This window comes from Macaca mulatta, chromosome 5, assembly GCF_049350105.2.
Source record: "Macaca mulatta isolate MMU2019108-1 chromosome 5, T2T-MMU8v2.0, whole genome shotgun sequence".
Classification (NCBI taxonomy): Eukaryota; Metazoa; Chordata; class Mammalia; order Primates; family Cercopithecidae; genus Macaca; species Macaca mulatta.
The window spans coordinates 34,698,828-34,705,767 of NC_133410.1; the positions used below are offsets into that span (position 1 = coordinate 34,698,828).

Here is a 6,940-nt window from a genome sequence, read left to right on the forward strand (position 1 = left end):
AGCATACACTTAAAAATGATGATGAAAAGTATAATATAGTAAATACATAAACCAGTAACATAGTCAATTATTTTCAGTATTGATGGAAGCAGCGGCCCATCTGCTGTGGACACTCCCATGACACTGGCTGCAGTGAAGGAGGCGTGGCCAGGGCTGTGTGCTCCACAGAGCCAGCAAGAGCTGGGAACAGGGAGAAACTTTGCCTGCTTCCAAGTTGGAGGGGTGGGTGCCTTGCGCTCCTGGGTGCAGATGCAGCTGCCCAGCCATAGCTGCAGATCTGGGCATCCCTGTGCTCTCTGGGCAGTCCCCCACCCCTGCAGGCTCAGAAGGGCCTGCCCCCGCTGCCTGGACTCCCCTTACTCCTGTCCTCCACTTTGATTTTGGAGCAAAGTTGAGGCTCAGCTCAGACACTGTCACAACCCATCCAGTTGTGCCTGTGCTCAGGGTGGTGCTGATGTGACACTTCTCTGCTGCCCTGGCCCCCTCCAGACTTTGGGCCCTGACAGCACAGGAGAGAGTCTGAGGGGGGTACTAAGGATGGCTCAGCACGGACCTGCAGGCATCCCTTGGCCTGAACTGCCTGGTGTCTCTGGATGGCACGCTGATGGCAGCAAGAGGCTGACAGGCTCCTGGGTGGAAAGCTGTGGTTTCCCAGTGAAGCCCCATCTTCAGGCCTGGTACAGGCTGCCAATTCCATGGACTGGAGTGAGAACATATGGTGCTTTTTCCAGGCCCACCCATGGCTATTCATGGACCAATCACACACACTTCCTCCCCTCTGAAGCCCATAAAACCCCTCTCTGCTGAGAGCTGAACAGAAGTTAGGACGTCCTGCCTGTGGAGAGGACCTACCCACTGTGGGTCTCCTCTCTGCCTAGTCTGCCCAGAGCTAAAGGGATGTTGGGAGGACCTGCCTGTGAAGAGGAGCTAACCACTGTGGATCTCCCCTCTGCTGAGAGGTGGATACTCATTGAGATGACCTGCCTGTGGAGAGGAACTACCCACTGTGGGTCTCCTTTGAGCTGCTCTGTCAATAAAGCACCTCTTTGCCTTGCTCACCCTACACTCTTTCGTGTACCTCATTCTTCCTGGAAATGGGACACAGTAAATGACAGGGCTAAAAGAGCTATAACACAAACAGGGCTGAAACACTCCCCTTGCTTGCCATGTTGCAGGTCATGAGAAGGAGTGAAGAGAGAAGGAGAGAAGAGCTGTGGCCCTTTGAGGAGCCCAGACCTAGTAGTTCCCTGACCCAGGGTTGTGACACCCTATTTGAGACTCTGTGATTTCTGGAATCTTCCAGCTTTTTGGTGCCACCACGTTCCCCAGTGCCAGCCATGGAGGCTGCTTGTGGTATGCCCAGCCCAGACACAGTCTTACAGGGAACTGATACCTATGCTGGTGCCTGGAGCGGCCCTCCCCATTGAAGCCAATATGCCTGGCTATGCACAGTGGCTGGACCCCACACTTGCTCACTCACAAACCCCTCCTTGCTCCACGCCTGTCTCACCCTTGGCAGGTGTGGCATCCAGGCCAGTAGGATGAGCTGAACACAGCCTGCCAGGATGAATGAATGAAATGAGCCAAACAGGCCTTAGCAAAACTCAGGCAAAGGCACCACTGGCCACAGAGGTTTCTGGCTGCAAAAGCAACACCCCAAGGATCTCATGACATTATTACATGCTATATATTGTATGTAATTGTACAAGCTATACTTTTGTACAATTGGCAGTGTAGTAGGATTGTTTACACCAACATCACCACAAATATGGGAGTAATGCATTGCACAATTACATTAACATGGCTAGGACATCACTAGGTGATAGGAATTTTTTAGCTCTATTGTAATCTTATGGGACCACCATCATTTATATGGTCTATGATTGTTATACTGCTCATGACTGTATAAATATATACAAATAAGAACTATCATACTGAAAAATTAAGAAACAAATACAATTGTGTCCTACAACTGTAGCCTTCAAGTCCCATTTTTAAAATATTTTTCACTAAAATAAAATACATTGGGTGTAGAAAAAGATAGCATATGATTAAGAAATAATATTATCTTGAAAATGTGGCTATGCAAGATAGAATTTTGTGACTACCTATATATGTGTCATTGTTTGTAGAAAATCTTCTATAGTGCTCACTTCAGCAGTATATATACTAAAATTGGAACAATATAGAGAAGATTAGCATGTCACCTGTGCAAGGATGATGCAAAATTCATGAAACATTTCATATTTTAGGACCTCTTCAAGAAGAACTACAATCAACTGCTCAAAAAATTAGAGATGACACAAACAAATGGAAAATCATTCCATTTTCATGCATAGGAAGAATCGACATCATGAAAATGGCCATATACAGCCCAAAACAATTTATAGATTCCATGCTATTCTCATTAAACTACCATTGACATTCTTCACAGAATTAGAAAAAGAAAACTATTTTAAAATTCATATGGAACCAAAAAAGAGCTTGTATGCTTGTATAGTCACCAAGACAATCCCAAGCAAAAAAAAAAAAAAAAAAAGCTATAGGCATCACATTACCTGACTTCAAACTATACTATAAGGCTACAGTAACTAAAACCTAAAACAGCATGGTACAGGTACAGAAACAGGCACACAGAGCAATGGAACAGAATAGAGGACCCAGAAATAAGACCACACACCTACAACCATCTGATCTTCAACAAACCTGACAAAAACAAGCAATAGGGAAAGGATTCTTTGTGTAATAAATGATGCTGGGAGAACTGACTAGTCATATTCAGAAAATTAAAACTAGACCACTTACACTATATACAAAAATCAACTCAAGATAGATTTTAAAAACTTAAATGTAAAATCCAAAACTATAAAAAAACCTAGGAGAAAAATCTAGGTAATACAATTCAGGACATAGGCACAGGCAAAAATTTCATGACAAAAATGCAAAAAGCAATTGCAACAAAAGCAAAAATTAGCAAAGTGGATCTTATTAAACCAAAGAGCTTGTGCACAGCAAAAGAAACAATCATCAGAGTGAATAGAAAATCTACCAAATGGGAGAAAATTTTTGCAATCTATCTGACAAAGGTCTAACTACCAGCATCTACAAGAAACTTAAACAAATGTACAAGAAACAAAACAAACAACCCCATTAAAACGTTGGCAAGGGACATGAATAGACACTTCTCAAAAGAAGGCATATATGCAGCCAACAAACATGAAAAAGAGCTCAACATCTCTGATCATTAGAGAAATGCAAATCAAAACCACAATGAGCTACCATCTCACATCATTCAGAATGGCTATTATCAAAAAGTCAAAAAACAACAGATGCTGGCAAGGTTGTGGAGCAAAAGCAAAACTTTTACACCGTTGGCGGGAGTGTAAATTAGTTCAACCATTGTGGAAGACACTGTGGCAATTCCTCAAAGACCTAGAGGCAGAAAAAAAAAAAAAAAAAAAAAAAAAAAAAAAAAAAAAAACATTTGACCCAACAATCCCATTACTGGATATATACCCAAAGGAATAGAAATTATTCTATTAACATTGACACGTATGTTCACTGCAGCACTATTCACAATAGCAAAGACATGGAATCAACCTAAATGCCCATCAACGACAGACTGGAGACCCAGACCATCCTGGCTAACACGGTGAAACCCCATCTTTACTAAAAATACAAAAAATTAGCCGGGCGTGGTAGCGGGCGCCTGTAGTCCCAGCTACTGGGAGGCTGAGGCAGGAGAATGGCGTGAACCCGGGAGGCGGAGCTTGCAGTGAGCCGAGATGGAGCCACTGCTCTCCAGCCTGGGCGACAAAGTGAGACTCCTTCTCAAAAAAAAAAAAAAAAAAAAAAAAAAAAGAGATTATGTCTTTTACAGAAACATGGATGGAGCTGGAAGCCATTATCCTCAGCAAACAAACATAGGAACAGAAAACCAAATATTGCATGTTCTCACTTATAAGTGGAAGCTAAATGAAGAGAACACATGGGCACGGAGGGGAACAACATACACTGGGGACTGTTGGAGGGCGGAAGGGTGGGAGCAGGGAGAGCATCAGGAAGAATAGCTAATGGATGCTGAGCTTAATACCTAGATGATGGGATGATTTGTGCGACAAACCACCATGGCACAGATTTAAGGCAGCACACCAACATGACACATGTATACATATGTAACAAACCTGCACATTGTGCCCATGTACCCTAGCACTTAAAGTACACACACAAAAAAGTTGGAAAGAAAATAAATAAATAAATATCTTAAAAAAGAAAGAAAAACTGTAAGTGTTTTTTATAACGGCAAATAAAACCTGGAGCAATGAATATTGTTTTCAGGTGTGGGATCATGAGAAATTTGCAAATGTATAGTCACTAACTTAGTAGGAAATTCAGCATAATATGTCATAACCTCTTGAGTTGTAGATGCTCTGAACCTAGTACAAAAAAAAAAAAAGTTAATATATTAAGCTTCATAAAACCACATAAACATAGTTATCAAACGGGCCTTAAAGTTTCCCTAAATTTAACTAAACTTAAGACAACATTTTTCTTACCTGTTGACCCTGATTTCCCTTTCAATTGTCCGTTGACTTTAGAAAACTTACAATTTCAAATTCTTACTCTATCCCTTTAAGATATACAGTTTTTTGTTTTTTGAGACAGAACTGGAGTTCAGTGGCCTGATCTCAGCTCACTGCAAACCCCGCCTTCCGGATTCAAGTGATTCTCCTGCCTCCGCCTCCCGAGTAGCTGGGACTGCAGGTGCACGCCACTACGCCCAGCTAATTTTTGTATTTTTAGTAAAGACAGAGTTTCACCATGTTGGCCAGGATAGTCTCAATATCCTGTCCTCATGATCTGCCCGCCTCGGCCTCCCAAAGTGCTGGGATGACAGGCGTGAGCCACCACGCTTGGCCAAGAGATACATCTTTTTAAAAGCCTCTTGCCAGTTTTACAACGCAGCACTTTCTCAAAGATTTGGGAGCCATCGCTTCGAAGTGTTGTTATTAAGGAAGGAATCACCCCAACCTCCCAGTCTTAGGGGAGAGTAGAAGCCTAACTTAAATGGGCATTGATTAGCAAACATAAATGGCCTCATGGGGACAAAAGCATTTGCAAACTCAGTAATAACTATGTGCCCCTCATATTCCCTTAATCAACCTTCCCTGTAATTTCTTCAGTTCTTTCCTGTTAGTTCACCTAGAGCTTAAAAACTATTCTTCCTTTTATTTTGGTGAAGTTGAGTTTAGTCTCTCACCCAAGTGTTATAGTGACGCAGAGGTAGAAAGAAATTATTTAGGCAGATAGTGAGGGTAAGACAGTCCTCGGCAAAGCCTTCCTTTTAACAAAAAGTAGCCCCCAGATTATTTCTTTTTAAACAAAGCATAGCCTGAAATTTAAGCCGCCAACATGGTTAAGCAAACTAGAAGCTTGCGTGGGCAAATGCTGGCAGCTGTGCCAATAGAAAAGGGCTGAGGGCCAGGCGTGTTCAACATAGAGGCTCCATCTTCCCTTTCCTTTGTTACCACGTGTACAGTAAAGGAACAGGCAACATGCACCGGCCAGGTAGAGAACTACTCTGCATAATAAAAGATTGCTGGTGGGGGTGAGGGTCGAGAGGGCGCGGCCAGCTTGCTTTTTGTGCCCTATGCAAATGGTACACCTAGCCCTAATTATTTTTTTGCACCTTAAGCAAATGACACACCTGGTCCAACCAATCTTTCATGTCCTATATAAATCAACCCCGCCTCCTCAATCTAATCTATAAACCCTTGCATTTTTTCCATGAACCAGGAAACCTGTTTGGAATCCTCTCTGCTGCAGGGACCTATTTTCCTTCTTTCACCTATTAATCTTTCGCTCTGAACCTACTCTTTGTGTGTCTGTGTCCTAGTTTTCTGTGGCTATGAGACAATGAACCTCAGGTATCACCCCAGACAACGAGGCCACTTCAATAACTTGAATAAATTTTTTTTAGACTGTTTAACTTTGCCATGTGCAATTTTTGCTTTGACAATAGCATAATGATGTTATTTATTTTTCTTCTTTCTTGTGCTTATAGAAATAATACAGATTGAATATTCTTTATCTGAAATGCTTGGGACCATAAATATTTCCAATTTTGGATTTTTAAGATTTTGGAATATTTGCATTTTACTTTCTGTTTCAGCATTCCTAATTGGAAATCCGCAATCTGAAATATTCCAATGAGCATTTTATTTGAGCATCACATTAGCACCCAAAGTTCTAGATATTGGAACATTTCAGGTTTGGAATTTCAGATTAGGGATACTCAACTTGTATTCAAATGCTAATTGTTAGACATATATTGGAATAAATACATGGAATCAGTGTAATGTTTCATTTTATTCTAATGTATGGTATGCATACATGCATAAATGCATCAATATTGAAAAATTTCACCATCAACAGTATTTCATCAACTCTAGTCCTACTCCTTTGTCAACTCATAATTTTGATCACTCTCTTAAGTCCTGGTCCATGTATTTAGAGTTTAGAGACTACAAAGTAGAGTAACCTATTCAAAAAAATATGAACAATGAAGAGTAAGATAAAGTTAAATAAACCAGATCTCAATTAACAAAGAAGTATCTGGGATACTGCTTCTTCTTACCACTCATATAGTAGTTCCAGGATGCAAAGGATTTATTATTTTGCAATTGGAATACCAGTCCATTGATTAAAGATTACTATGTATAGCAGGGGTAACACTTTTTGTCTGGTTTGTGAGGTCTGAAATGTGATAAGAATTATATAAATAATCTCTGAATTTGCAATGGTAAAGCACATCTCAGAAACCATAATACAGTTCAAAGCAAGCAACTTCAATAAAAAGATCTAATGTTGTTTAAAAAGTTACATTTTTAACATAATTTTAATAGCTTCAATTTCATTGTTCTCTTTTTAATAGGACTTA

At 40.9% G+C, this 6,940-nt stretch overlaps 1 non-coding gene across 1 annotated transcript; it reads left to right on the forward strand.

The window, feature by feature from the left end:
* The first annotated feature begins 2,145 nt into the window (after positions 1–2,145).
* LOC114678491 (U6 spliceosomal RNA) lies at positions 2,146–2,251 on the forward strand. The gene has a single exon (XR_003729937.1). It is a non-coding gene; the product is annotated as a U6 spliceosomal RNA (small nuclear RNA).
* Positions 2,252–6,940: the final 4,689 nt, after the last annotated feature.